This window comes from Neofelis nebulosa, chromosome 15 (genome assembly GCF_028018385.1).
Source record: "Neofelis nebulosa isolate mNeoNeb1 chromosome 15, mNeoNeb1.pri, whole genome shotgun sequence".
NCBI classification, from domain to species: Eukaryota; Metazoa; Chordata; class Mammalia; order Carnivora; family Felidae; genus Neofelis; species Neofelis nebulosa.
Genome location: NC_080796.1, coordinates 65919895 through 65934847, shown reverse-complemented (window position 1 = coordinate 65934847; position 14953 = coordinate 65919895).

Genomic DNA, 14953 nt, shown 5'->3' with positions numbered 1-14953 from the left:
AGGCACTGGCCTAGAAATTTGGGATAGAGCAGGAAACAGGAAGCCGAAGTCCCTGCCCTTGGACCTACATATCCTAGGGCGATACAGATATTAATAAGGTAGATAAACATAATGCCAAGGAGGGAAAAGACCAGGAAGAAAAATAAAGCAAGGGAAAGGAGTAGAAAGTGCCCCTGGGGGGGTGGGGGGGGGACGTGGAGTGGGGAGGTGGGGAGGGGCTCTTCAAATAGAATGATCAAGAAAGGGCCCTCAAGAGAGGACATTCCAGCAGGGACCTGAAGGAGGGGAAGGAGACAACTACTGTGAACAACTTAGTATCTAGTGTCTCATTCTTCTTTTTTTTTTTTTTTTTTTACCATTTTAAAAAATGCTTATTTATTTATTTTGAGAGAGAATGCAAGTGGGAGACGGGCAAGGGGGAAGAGAAAGAATCCCAAGTGGGCTCTGTGATGTCAGATGATGACAGTGCTTATGGGTATGAAGAAAGAGTAGGGGAACCCACCGTTACTGTAAAGGGGTGTTCTGAATGAAGTGTAGTAATTGGCTAGGACTGGTCAACATGACGTGATGTTCGGAGGTACCCTCAACGTGTTTCCCAGCCTTCAGACTTTTATTTTTAAGTTTATTTTATTTATTTTGAGAGAGAGAGAGAGAGAGAGAGAGAGAGTGAGTGCGGGAAGGACAGAGAGGGAGAGAATCTGAAATAGGCTCCACACTGACAGCTCAGAGCCTGATGTGGGGCTCGACCCCACGAACCGTGAGATCATGACCTGAGCCGAAATCAAGAGTCGGACACTTAACAGACTGAGCCACCCAGGTGTCACTAACTTTTTTTTTTAATGTTTATTTATTTATTCGGCATGAGCAGGGAAGAGGCAGAGAGAGGAGAGAGAGAGAATTCCAAGCAGGCTCTACACTGTCAGTACAGAGGCCAATGCAGAGCTCAAACTCATGAAATGAAACATGAGTCTGACGTGAGCTGAAACTAAGAGTCAGACGCTCAACCAACTGAGCCACCAAGGCTCCCCAAAGCCTCTCATTCTTCCGATGCATGTAAATACCCAAACAATTGTTCTGCAAAAATTAGACCATACCATACCTATTCCATTGTAAACTTCCATAATTTATTTCAGTAACCTGCCAATTCTGGAAATTTGTTTGTTTCAACATATTGGAATTTATTAAAAATAATAATAATAATTGATCAAGAGGCACCTGGGTGGCTCAGTTGGTTAAGCAACCAACTTTGGCTCATGTCTTGATCTCATGGTTCATGAATTCGAGCCCTGCGTCGGGCTCTTTGCTGAGAGCTCAGAGCCTGGAGCCTGCTTCGGATTCTGTGTCTCCCTCTCTCTCTCTTTGCCTTTCCCCCACTTGTGCTCATGCTCTTTCTCTCTCTTTCTCTCTCTGTCTCTCAAAAATAAACAAATAAACTTGAAAAAAATAACTGATCAAAAATTAATTATATATGAGATGGTAGAGGAGGAAGACTTTAGATAACTAAAAAATCTAGGGATGCCTGGGTGGCTCAGTCCCTTAAGCATCCAACTCTTGATTGCGGCTCAGGTCATGATCTCACGATTCATTAGATCAAGCCCCAAGTCGGGCTGCGCACTGACAGTGTGGAGCCTACTTCAGATTCTCCCCCTCTCTCTCTGCCCTTCCCGCACTCTCTCTCTCTGTCTCTCTCAAAATAAATAAAATAAACTTAAAAGTCTGAAGGCTGAGAAACACGTTGAAGGTACATCCAAACATCATCATGTTGACCTGTCCTAGCCAATTACTGCACTTCATTCAGAACACCCCTTTACAGTAACTGGGTTCCCCTACTCTTTCTTCATACCCATAAGCACTGTCATCACGTCCATAATCAGTTATTAGGTGGAGACTCTATGAGCCAGTTTAACACACAAAAAGTGATTCAAGGTCTGCCATTCTCAGCACTGGGAACCAAGAAAGAGCATATGAGCAGGACACATCATCTGGCTCCCCTCCTTAAACAGACTAATCCCTTACTGGAAACAAAATACATGTGGAATCTTCCTAACGCCATTGCATTCTACCTCTACTCTCTGCCTTCCTGTGGATATATCTGATGTCCCATCCACTCTCAGGCACGCTCTTTACTACTCATCTGAATCCCAACCTTGAAAACTTGAGAAGGTGAACTAGACACCCGGCCCAAGAGGTACTGAATCACCACCGGGACCCACTCCCCACTGTTACTCAATCCAGTGGGAATGAGACGAGCTGAAGAAGAGTCAGGGGAGCCCGGCCACTGCATCCTTCCTCAATGAGTCAGGGCTTTTCAGGAAGCCAGGGCCCTTCTGCCCGTGGGATGGAAAGCCTAAAGGAACAAGGATGCTTCCTGTTCATCTCTTTAAGTGAGCCTACTCGCCAGGCTGTCACCCCCAACCTCTGCACCCCCCATCTTGTTCCTTACTTATCAGTCCTTGCTACCCTCCTTATTGCCTGGCCCTCGTTTATAGCCCCTGGCCTATCTCTGTGGTTGCCTCATATGCCCTCTTGTTTGGGTGACTTTCAAAATTCCCTTCTGGTTATTTTGGGTCTTTCTAGAAAAGACCATTTGCTAGAAACTTTCTAGCAAAGTTTTATTCTCTTCATTTCCCCACTGCCACCATCACCAAAAAAATAAAAGTAAAACTTCACTAAATCCAGATACCTGGTGTCCTTTCAGGTAAGGACAGCCCCAAGTTCAACTAAACATACAAACCTGTTCAAAGTTGAAAACAAATGTATAAATAATATAAAAGCAAGTGTTAATATTTGCTTCAACATATCTGATAAACTACCTTTGCAGGTGTGTTTTATATGAATGGTCATAGTTGAGTCATTTGGATAAAAGCTTTCTTCCTTGTTTTCCCAGAACGGGGCTGTCTCTGAAATGTGAAACTGAAGGACTTGTTCCAAATCAGAAAGAGAGTTGAAAACAGACAACCAGGGAGCAGCAGGTGGGTGGAAAAGTCCTTGTAGGAATCTTTCTGGAAATGTGTTTTCATTGCAAAAACGGGCACACCACTTCCACCTGGTGGCAGAATTGTGACTCACGGAGGCAGTTTTACAAGGTAACAAAGTCCCTTTTGTAGCGATTGTGAAATGTGCCCTATTAATGCCGTCTAATTAGATCTTTCAAGACAAAAGGAGGGCAGATGAGTAACAGCAAAAACTATGGACAAAAACTGGGACAAGACAGAGCAGACCTAGAACTTTCTGAGGTGACAAAACATATGAACTCATTCTCTGGATTAGGAACTTCTGCCTTTTTCCATCATATTCAGTTCAATGCAAAGGCAGCTCTCTAGAGAAGCCTGAGTGAACAACCAGACATGATAGAAGGACTAAAGCGATAGGCTGGGGCAAAGCAAATATCCGTGTGGATGTTTCCAATGAAATCCTTCCTAGAGACAAATGATTACATGCACTTTATGTAAAGAAATAAATAAGTTATATAAATTCCAAGGAAGGCCAATTAATTTTTACTAGCCATTCTTGGTCCCATTGCGTGTGTGTGTGTGTGTGTGTGCGCGCGCGCGTGTGTGTGTGTGTGTGTGTGTGTGTGAAAGAGAGAGAGAGACGGACAGACAGACAGAGAAAGAGAGAGCAAACTAGAGTCAGGAGCTAGAGACTGATGAAATAGGACTGGAGCCTGGTCTCCCTGCCCAAGACCTCCCTGGCTCAACACTTGGTGATTCTAGAGGTGCTGTCAGGTCAGAAGGGCAGTATCGTATCTAATATTGGGCTTGCCCCCCTCAGGTTGAGAGGTAACATGGACAGCAGGGCCCTGTGCAAACAGATCTGTAAAGGACAAAGCCAGAGGGTCAGGAGTCATGATGGAGCCACACTTCCTTTGTAACACCCACGCCCCTCACTCAACCACCTGCCCACACTGAGGATGCTACGACAGGGGAAGTAATGACTTCACCTTCACATCTCCTCCATCTCTTTCATATCAGGGTGAGAGCAAGTCCCAGAGAGGATTTGATGTTGGAAGCATGCTCTTTAAGCTTAGGACCTTTCGAGTGGGGCTTTTTCCTGTGCCATAGGTGAAAAAAACTTAAAAACTAGAAAAGGGGGGGGGGCATGTGTATTTTATACAGACAGCACTTTCAGAATATTTTGCTAAATTTTCCAATTTGAATTGTGATAAGTGATTGGTTCTGCCCAAGCGGCAGTGATTGACTCTATATAAGGCCAACAGATGGGCAACCCTGCCCCCTCGACTTAGAACAGGTGCCCCTGCCTCCACACTACCCTTCTATTGTATCTCAGGGTGTCTTTTCAAGCTGTTTCCTGCTATCCAGTAAAGGGCAGAGACCATGTCTTTTCCTCTTTTTATCCCCAACACCTAGAAAAGTACACAGAAAACATAGCATGTGCTCTATAAACATGTACTTGGTGAATGAAAAAACAAATGCCAATCATAGGGACTTTAGAAGAAGCAGGATTATGATCACTAAACAGATGGAAATAGGGTGAAACCCATTGAGTGAAGTCATATTTGGGACACATCCTGTAAAATGATCTCTCAGCCATGTACAATTAGCGAATATTGAATACTCCCTGACAGGGAGAAAAGCTACACAATTGCTTTGAAATAATGACATGATCTAGGTATTTTTCTAAAGTGACAAGAATATTTCTTTTCCCTGCTGACAACTGTTTACCTTTTCCTACTGTGAAGTTAACCTAATCTTGTACCTTGTCATTTTCTTTCTCCTGCAGAGGTAAATCCTTTGTCTATAAATGTATACAATCATAATCCCGTGAGCTTCACAAAGACAGCTTGACAGTTCTGATGGAGTAACATAATATTTAATAGCTCAAGGGGTAGCTGACAAAGAAGTAATTAAGAGCAACAGATTTAATGAGCAGATTGAACTTCTTTCTGTAGCACAGTTTGCTAACTACAAAGGTAGGACTTAAATCTAGAGATAAATATTAGAGATAATTAGCTCCTGGGTCCTTTCAAAAATAAGCTAAAAATACATTTGAGCTTAAACCCGCTGAATATAATTAATGTCAGTTAAATCTCAGGGAGCTTCTTGCTAGCTTTTTATAATTTTAGAAAAGCTGGTATTAAAAGACGATCAGAAAATGCTAGAGTGTGTTCAAGTTTAGAGCATGGAATTTTTTCCAATACTTGTGATTGTGGGTTTACAATATTCCAGACACTGTCCTTGGCCTTGGGGCACAAAGATGAGGAAGATATGGTCTCTGCTCTCAAGAGGTTTACAATCTAGGTCAAATGAGTTTGCGATTCCATTTTATTTAATGTTTATTTATTTTTAAGTTTATTGATGTATGTTGAGGGAGAGAGAGAGTACAAGTGGGGGAAAGCCAGAGAGAAAGGTAGAGTGAGAGAATCCTAAGTAGGCTCCACACTGAAGTCACAGAGCCCGATGCAGGGCTGGAACTCACAAACCGTGAGATCATGATCTGAGCTGAAACCAAGAGTCAGACACTGAACCAACTGGGCCACCCAGGCGCCTCCTAAATATTTATTTATTTATTTATTTTTGAGAGAGAGAGAGAGAGAGAGAGAGAGAGAGAGAGAGAGAGAGAATGAACAGGGGAAGGGCAGAGAGAGGGGGGGAGACAGAGAATCACTAGCCTGACACAGGGGCTCAAACCCATGAGTCGTGAGATCACGATCTGAAGCAAAACCAAGAATCTGATGCTTAACTGACTGAGCCATCCAGGCGCCCCTCTATTTTTATAATAATTATTCAAAATTGAGGAACCCTGTTTTAGGACAGATCTCTGGAAGTTTATTACCTAGCACCTAGCAGGTCTCATCTAAACCATTCCAGATATCTGTGCATGTTCCTCTCTCTTGGTGAGAGCTCTGACATGGTGAATGTCTACTTGAAACGATTAATAATATGTACCTTTAATAATTAATGAAAACTCGGGGCGCCTGGATGGCTCAGTCGGTTGAGCGTCTGACTTCGGCTCAGGTCATGATCTCGCGATCTGTGGGTTCGAGCCCCACATCGGGCTCTGTGCTGACAGCTCAGAGCCTGGAACCTGCTTCGGATTCTGTGCCTCCCTCTCTCTCTGCCCCTCCCCCGCTCATGCTGTGTCTCTCCCTCTCTGTGTCAAAAATAAATAAACATTAAAAAAATTTTTTTTAAATAATTAATGAAACCTATCAAAAAGAAAAGCAACATCTAATATATGGTCAGTGTAAACATAATAAAAAAAACTCACTAGTCTGATATCAAATGATTAAAACTTTTAGTAGCCAAACTACAAAATCCCCTTAAATTTTTTTTCTCAGAGATCTCACAAAGTCTGTGGGATGTTTGAAGTCTAGCCACATTCCATCATGGGAGAATGATTTGAGAGAAAAGATTCATTTTTTTTAGCAAGGTTTTAATATCTGTAGCCATATTTAGATGTCCATAGCAATATAAAAATGTCTCATTCTTAGTTTCTTTACTAACTGTGAGGTCTCCACTGCCTAATGCAAGTTTCCAGGTAACAATAATGGATTAAACTTGATTTTTAGGCCATTGCAGCTTTTCCCCCTTAACTCTCAAAGCAAAAAAACTCCCTACAAAAGACAAGATACACATAGAGTATGTGATAATACAGACACACAGTCATGCTGGTGCTAGGACTTCAATGAAATGAAGGCTACATATTTCAAGCATTCCTCTCACTACAGCAGGGGACCAGCAGTCCTGCTTTGACAACTATGGTAAAGCAAAATGGCCCCAAATGGCTCCAAATGGCACTTATTGTCCAAGCAGTATTTCTGCTCTTCTTCTAACCTTACAGCTCTTCCCAAGTCCTAGCTTGCCCTAAAAGAGGCAACCAACAGTGAGGAGAGTGACAGTACAAAAGTACTAAAAAACTTCTTTAAAAATGCAGGTCAAAAATACTTCAGAAACATTTTAATGTGGCTGCTAATGAAGATTGACAACTTCTTGCCCCCCACAAAAAACAAAAAAACATAGCATACAAAGCAAAATAAGGGAAAATTTTTTTTTATTTTATAACACAGGGAAAAGAAAACATAACAAGATGACCCAAGAAACACAAATTACATAAATTAAGGTAATTGAACTAAACTTCTACATTAAGAAAACTCTCTTAGACTGAGGTAAAATGCAAAATCCAACTCCAGGTTGTTTAAAGAAAACAATATCTAACACAAAGTGGCCCAAAAGATTAAGATTAAAATAATTGTCTGTGTTATATATATAAAAAAGTAGCATCTACTATATTGAAATCCTATAAAAAATGTAAGGCAAAAATGAAACAGTTCCTATTAAATAGTATAATTCAAATGGATTAATCATGGCTTTTAAATCATATGCTTAAAATTTTCATCTCTATAGGCTTCTAATATATAAGGCAAAATAAATTAGAAATCAACTTACCACAACCCATAACTAGTGGCTGCCTTTCACTATGCCATGGTCTATAATTGATTAATGGTATCCCTGGAGGGTCTGACAAAATCAAATACAAAAACAATCTGGATGAAAACTTCAACAATCTAGGACACACAGGACTGAAGAAAATAAAAAGTAATAAAATAAGCTTCACATAAGATACTTTGACAATCGAAAATTACAAAACACATGTGAAAGCATTCCATCAAGGGGAAATATCAGAAAACAAAACAAGCAGCAGAGTTAACTACTCAAGTACTGACTTTTACTAAATATACTTCCATATTCAATAACTATATATTGAGTGTTCATGATGTGCTAGGCACTGTTTTAGGCACTGGGGATCCTTTAGTGAAAAGACAAAACAAACATTCAGTTGAAGGAGTCTGTAAATAAACATGTAAATATATAACATTACATCAGACAGTAATATGTGCTAAGGATATAAGCAAAGTAATGTAAGGACAAGTAGAATGGGTTGCAATTTTAGATGGGGTGGTGAGGAAAAATGTCTTACATTGAGTTCATTCGAAGAGCAGAGCCTGAGACAAAGGCATGTATGCAGGTGGTTTATCTGGGAGGTGATTTCAGGGAACAAGAGTGATGGAACAGAAAAGTGGACAAAGAAGGAGAAAGGAGCCAATGCAAGTATCTATTATTGCTGCTAAGGGCAACAGGGGCTTGATTCCTCCAAGAATTGTCTGCACAAAGATAAGAGGCAAGAGAATTTGACTTTTGGCTCCCATCCATTATTGACTGGGGGTTGCCCATAAGGGGGGTTAACTCTCAGCACTTCCAAGTTGCATGTGTGAATGGGCTAGGTGGGCTCACACCAGAGTGCTAAGCATTGAAGTTCTAGACATAAAGTAAATGACTTAATGGATGAGCTTGAGACACATACTGTCAGCCTGAGTTTAGATGAAACCCATATAGTGTCCACCATAGCTGTCGCTGGAACTGGAGATGAAGCAGAGATGTGAATCAGAGCACTAGAGGAGTCTAAGCTTGCTTGAATCAGTGATATTTGAGTTGAGATTTGAGAGAATGAAGGAAGAGAGCTTTGTTGATATCTGGAGTAAGAAGAAAACAGGCAGGGGGAACGCAGGACTAATTGTAATTATGATGGAAAACTTTGAAAGAGGTTTGAACAAAAGAGTAATATAACCTGACTCTCATTTTTAAAAATTATTTATTTATTTAAGTAATCTCTACACCCAATGTGGGACTTGAAGTCATGACCCTGAGATCAAGAGTCACTCACTCCTCTGACTGAGGCAGCCACTCAACTCTCATTTTTAAAACAATCTTTCTAGCCTCTGTATAGAGAGTAAAGAGAGTGGAAGAAGCATGGGCATGAAAAAACAATCAGAGGGAGACTCAAAAGCAAGTATGCTTGAAATAATTAGAGACACAAAAGAATACATAGAGCTGTATAAAGAACAAGATATCTTTAAAACTCATACAGATTTGACATTCATCCAAAAAGATAACTGAAATTATTCAAGAAATGAACTTAAACAGCAGTTTTGACACACAAGGAATTAGAAAACTGAAAGATACGCCTGAAGGAATTATTCAGAATGCAGTATAGAAAGATACTGTAATTGGAAACATACCTAAGAGAAATTAAAAGACAGGAAGGATACAAGGAAAAGGTCCAACATATGTCTAATTGAGACCCAGAGAAGAAAAATAGAGAAAAGGAGAGCAAAAATATTTGAAATGAAACTGGCTGAGGATCTTTCACACTTGGCGAAAGGTGTCGGTGTCATAACCACATTATGTACCCCAACCAAATAAATTAAATCCATGTAATTCATCAGAGTATCAGAACGAAGCAGGAAAACCTTACGGTTATTTCAACAGATGTAGAAAAAACCATGTGCTAAAATTATATATATATATTATATATATATATATTATTAATATATATGAGTTTTTAACCTTAACAAACTAAGGATACAAGGAAATTTCTTTTACCTAAATAAGAAAATATATGAGAATAACCTAAAGCTAAGCTTTTATGAAATGGCACGATGCTGAACACTGTCCTTGGTTTGGAGGACATTGTACTTAAGTTTTCAGCAAGTTCAATAACATAAGAAGAAGAAATGAAAGACATAAATATTTGAAGGAAAGAAGAAAAATTATTTTTATCCTCAGATACTGTGACTGTATCCATAGAAAATCCAAATAAATATTCAGACTTCTGGAAATAATATAAGAGTTTTTAGCAAGATTGCTGGATTCAAGGTCAAAAATTTAAAAGTTACTAAAAAAAGTACTGTATTTTTGTACTGTCAATAGACAATAAAAGATGTATATTAAAAATATCATTTGCCCCTTACAATAGAAAGTCTATATACAAATATAGAAGGAATAATGGTGCTAGAAAGTCATCATTTGCCAACTATCACAGTAATAATTTATTTAGGTAGGTGGTAAAGAAGGACATTGGATGGGCGCACCTGGGTGGCTCAGTCAGTTAAGCTTCTGACTCTTGATTGTGGCTCAGGTCATGATCTCACGGTTCTCAGGATTGAGCCCCCACATTGGACTCTGTGCTGGCAGGACAGGGCCTGCTTGGGATTCTCCCTCTCCCTCTCTCTCTCCCTCTCTCTCAATCTCTCTCTCTCTCTCAAAATAAATAAACCTAAAAGCAAATTAAAAATACATTAAGGAGGGCATGGGGTATTGGTAATATTGTTTCTTCATCTGGGTTTTGGTTATATGGGTGTGTTTAGTTACGAAAATTTATTGAGCTGATATGTGTACCTTTTTCAAGACAAAAATTTCAGTAATGCACCGGCTATCAAGGATTTAGAAAAATGGGCATCCTGAATCCTTTTGGCACTAAGATAACATAATAAGACTTTAGAAAAGGATTTTGGGCAAAATCTGTTCCAGAGATGCCCATGAATCCAGTAATCTACTCCTAGGGGATCACCTAAAGAGACACTTGTGTGAAATTATTGCCTAAATGGATAGTCACCTGTGCATTATTTGTAAGAGTAGAAACTTGGACACAGCTGTCCCTTGGCTGTCCCTTTAGATCTATCCCATCAAATAGAACTTAGATGAAATCTCACACAAATCTCAAAGCTTTTCTGGTTACTCTAGCTATTAAAAAATAGATTCACTCATCAGATGTTAACAATTTCCAGACTAATTGAATATCAAAGCTTTAATGAATCATCCACTTTTTTTTTTCTTTAGAGGAGGAGGGGCAGAGAGAGAGGGGTTTAGAGGATCCAAAGCAGCCTCTGTGCTGACAACACACAGCCGGATGTGGGGCTCAAATTCACGAACAGTGAGGTCATAACCTGAGCTGAAGTCAGATGCTTAACTGACTGAGCCACCCAGGGGCCCCAGAATCATCCACTTTTAAGCCCCCAGATGAGCTTCTCTCTGAAGTTGGCCACATGAGTCCTGGGGTAGTACAACTCCCTTACCTGTGAACTAGGTGAAAGTAAGTAAGTGACAAAGCAAATGTGCAGATGTTAAAATTTGCGAAAGAACAAAAAGAATACATAAAGTTATATGAATTGTCATTATCCAAAAAATTAATAACAGTGGTTGTCTCCAGAGAGGAGAACCAGGTGTCTTACTTATATCCTTCTATACCTTCTAAATTTTCTACCATGTATGTCCCTTGCCTTGTCAAAAAATAAATGGGATAAAGAGAGCCATAATATAGTGTTAAGCAGAAATGGCATAACATTACAATCCCATTTTTAGAAACCATATATATGTGGATTTTAACCAAGAATTTGATTTTATTCTCCAAGTGATAGATTTCTGCATTGTTTTAATTTTTCAACGAGCTTATGGTTTATACATAGAAAAGATATTCCCACTTATAAAATATGTAAATAAGCACATTTTGAAGTTGAGGGAAGGTGTTTAGGAATCCTGGTTCTTGTTTGGCATTGAGTGAAACATGTCAGTTTTCTGCTGTGCAGGGTGCATTTTGGTTGACAGAACATATAGTATAAGAACAAGGCCAGCCACTATTGTGGCCTGTTGTTATGCAAATATTGTACAGATCTACTTAATCTGATCAACAAATCATTGTGTCATGCCACTTTTACCGAAGATGAGTCATAGTGTCCTCAAACACTCTAAAAATGAGATATTTCTGTTTCAGGAGTACAATCTTACCAATGATTTAGAAGGTCATTTTCCTGCAGCACCTGGGTGGCTTAGTTTGTTGAACGTCTGACTCTTGATTTTGGCTTGGGTTATGATCCCAGGGTCCTGGGATTGAGTCCCGTGTTGGGCTCCTCCATGAGCATGAAGCCTGCTTGGGATTCTCTCTCTCTCCCTCTCTCTCTCTGCCCCTCCCCTGCTCATGCTCTCGCTCTCTCTGTCAAAAAAATAAAAAATAAAATTTTTTTAAAAAGGTCATTTTCTTCTCAGCTACTCAGAAGTACTGAAACCTCTCCTTGTTTACCAAACACAATCTATACTTGTGAAAAGATACCAGCCATGAGGAAATCAAAATAAAAGCATAGCCATCAGGATCCAGATGTCAGAATTAGAAGTCTAGGCATAGCTTCCATTGAAATGCCTACAAAATTCCATATTGCATCATCCGTTCTAAAGCAAGGATAAATAGGGCTGGTCTTGAGGAAACAAATAATAAGGAGAAGGTTTGGGAGATTGCAGAATAAGAAACAAAATTTTTTAAAAATGTGGTGTTCAAATTTTTAAAAATTGTGTGTGGTCAGAGGATTTAAGCCTGGCTACCTTGGATAAACTCCTCTGAAGACACTCCCACTTTACAAATCTACTGGAAGCTGAGATGTAGTTTGTCCATACCCATCAGGCTTCTGACTGTTTCCATGGCACAGATAAAGGAATGGTTCTTAAGTCCAAAGTAGCTTTTTTTCTGAAGTTCAAGGACCCTAGCAAACACTAACTTCAGAGTCAACCAGTAATGATATATTTATTAAATACTATGCATACAGGTAAGTTTACTACTCTAAAACTCTTTAAAGATATTTAAAACTAGACATCTAAATCACAGCTCTTGGACTCTTCTGATCCAATGGGGTAGATAAAAACATACTAAAGGGGTGCCTGGCTGGCTCAGTCAGTAGAATATGGGTCTCTTGATCTCAGGATAGTTCAAGCCCCACATTGGCCATTTTATATATATATAAATATATGTATATATATTTATATATATATGTAAAAGAAACCTTTAATCCAGATATAAAATAGACACATATTGGGGTTCCTGGGTTGCTCAGTTGGTTAAGTGCCCTACTCTTTATTTCCCCTCAGGTTATGATCTCATGGTTTGTGAAATCCGGCCCTGAGTCAGGCTCACCTTGACCTTGAAGAGCCTGCTTAGAGTTCTCTCTCTCTCTCTCTGCCCCTCCCATGCTTGCACACACACTCTCTCAAAATAAATAAATAAACTTTAAAAAAATAGATGCATATTTAGGAGAAACTACACAAAATTGTGAATATCTAGAACTGTGAGCATCTATTAAAGAAGACTTTGGTGTAAGAAAATCTATTTTGGGGTTTAGCTGAAGAAATTCAGATATTGAATGAGCAGAAAGGCTTACTCATAAACAATATCTGTAGTTATTATATTTTAATTTAATGAGTATTTATTATGGTCTCAATTTCCTTATGGAATGACTGCGATGTTATAAAAAAAAATGATCTCTTACAGGAGTCATGGCCTTTAGAGTGCTGAATAGAGAACCCAAAACTTTAAAGCAAACAAAATATTCTCAAGAGGTTAATGGATAGGGGCACCTAGGTGGCTCCGTTGGTCAAGTATCTGACTTTGATTTTAGCTGAGGTCATGATCTCACAGTTGGTGAATTCAATCCCCCCGTGGCTCTGCCCTTGACAGCACAGAGCCTGCTTGGAATTGTTTCTCTCCCTCTCTTTCTGCCCCTCCCCCATGGTCTCTCTCTCTCTCTCTCTCTCTCTCTCTCTCTCAATAAATATTTTAAAAAAAAAAAAAAAAGAGGGAAAGCAAGAACAAAAAGGAAAGAAAGAAAAAGAAACGCTTTTCCGAGGTGGGATCTCTCCAACCAGGAAGCTGTGCAGTGGTCGCGGACCAGCCTGAGCTCCGCGGCCAGGAGGGCCCGCCGGCCCCTCCCCGGAATAGTGGGGCCAGTACTGCGCCTGCGCCAGCCGCGCACTCAGGGAGGCCCGCCGGAAACCTGGCAGGAGCAAGTGCCTGGAGAAGAGGGGTTACAGGAGCGGGCTGTCGCGGCCACAAAGCCTCTGCCTAATTCCAAGCCCTGACCTACACAAGGGTACATAGTCCCCCTGAAGGGAAAGCTGGGGGAGTCGGGACCGACCTGCCGGTTCGGGGCCTGGTGGACTGCTCGGTATCTTCACTGAGGGCCCCCGGGAGCCTGGATTACTGGTAAGTGCAGGACCCCAACAGGCAGCCAGTCCAAAAGGGCACTAACTGTCGCTAGTTTAAAGCAATGGCTTCAGAAAGACTCTTTAAGGGGGTGGAGGAGGGGGTTGCTTCCTCCGCCCTGCGCCCATGCGGGTGTTTCGGGAGCAAGTGGAGCTCCACAGGCCTAGAGGGCCCTGTGGCCGCCACGAGCCTTTGGGGGCTGCTTAGTGCGCATGCGTGAGCCAGCGAATCAGGGTAGCGGGCGACCCGGCACAGGACAAGTGTCTGGGCCAGCAGGGTCACGGGACCAGGCTGTTGGGGGTTCAAGGCATCTGCCCGATTCCAAAGGTTCACCTACACAAATGTGCATATTCCCGCCGGAGGGAAGAGCTGGGGGGGATCTGGATGGCCCTGCCAGGTGAGGCACATGATCGGGATACCCTCCACTTAGACCCCCCAGAGCCCTGATTGCTGGAGAACCCTGGGAACCAGTGGGCAGCCGGTCCAAATCTGGGCCGACTGTCGCCAGATTAAATCTGCCACCTCAGAAATATTTTCTGGTCTTGGGCTCCCTCCACCCTTCAGGTGGGCCTGAAGCTTGGGTCATTCTGGTGGTTGGAGTTCCTCTCGGAGCCGCTGAGGCCTGGAGAGCCCCATGCAGCCCAAGGTGGACCGATACGGTGCTGACTGCGCGTGCGCAGGCCACAAAGGTCATGGTAGCGGGGACTTGGAACAGAGCGGATGTAGGGATCAGTCAGGTCAAGGAGCAGGCTATTTGGGGGTGCCTGGTGTCTGCCTAATTCCAAGCCTCCTCCTACACAATATGCCTATTTCCCCTGACAGCAAACCTGGAGGACACCGGACTGCCTTGCCAGGGTGGGGCAAGCTGACTGGTGTCGTCTGATAGGAGACACCAGGGAGCACTGGTTGCTGGAGAGGCCCCTGCTCCTGGGGGGCTTGATTCGGGAGAGAGATTTGTGTTTGGTATTCCTGCACAGCTCTGGAGCAAGGGGTAACAAGGGCCATCCTGTGACCTGCTACTGGGCCAGGACCCGGTTCAGAAGGGGCAGAGTCACAGCCGTGGGCTCTTGGGAGAAAGCATGGATCTGCCAGTGTCTAAGCTCTCACTACACAAAGGCTCCTGTTCCCT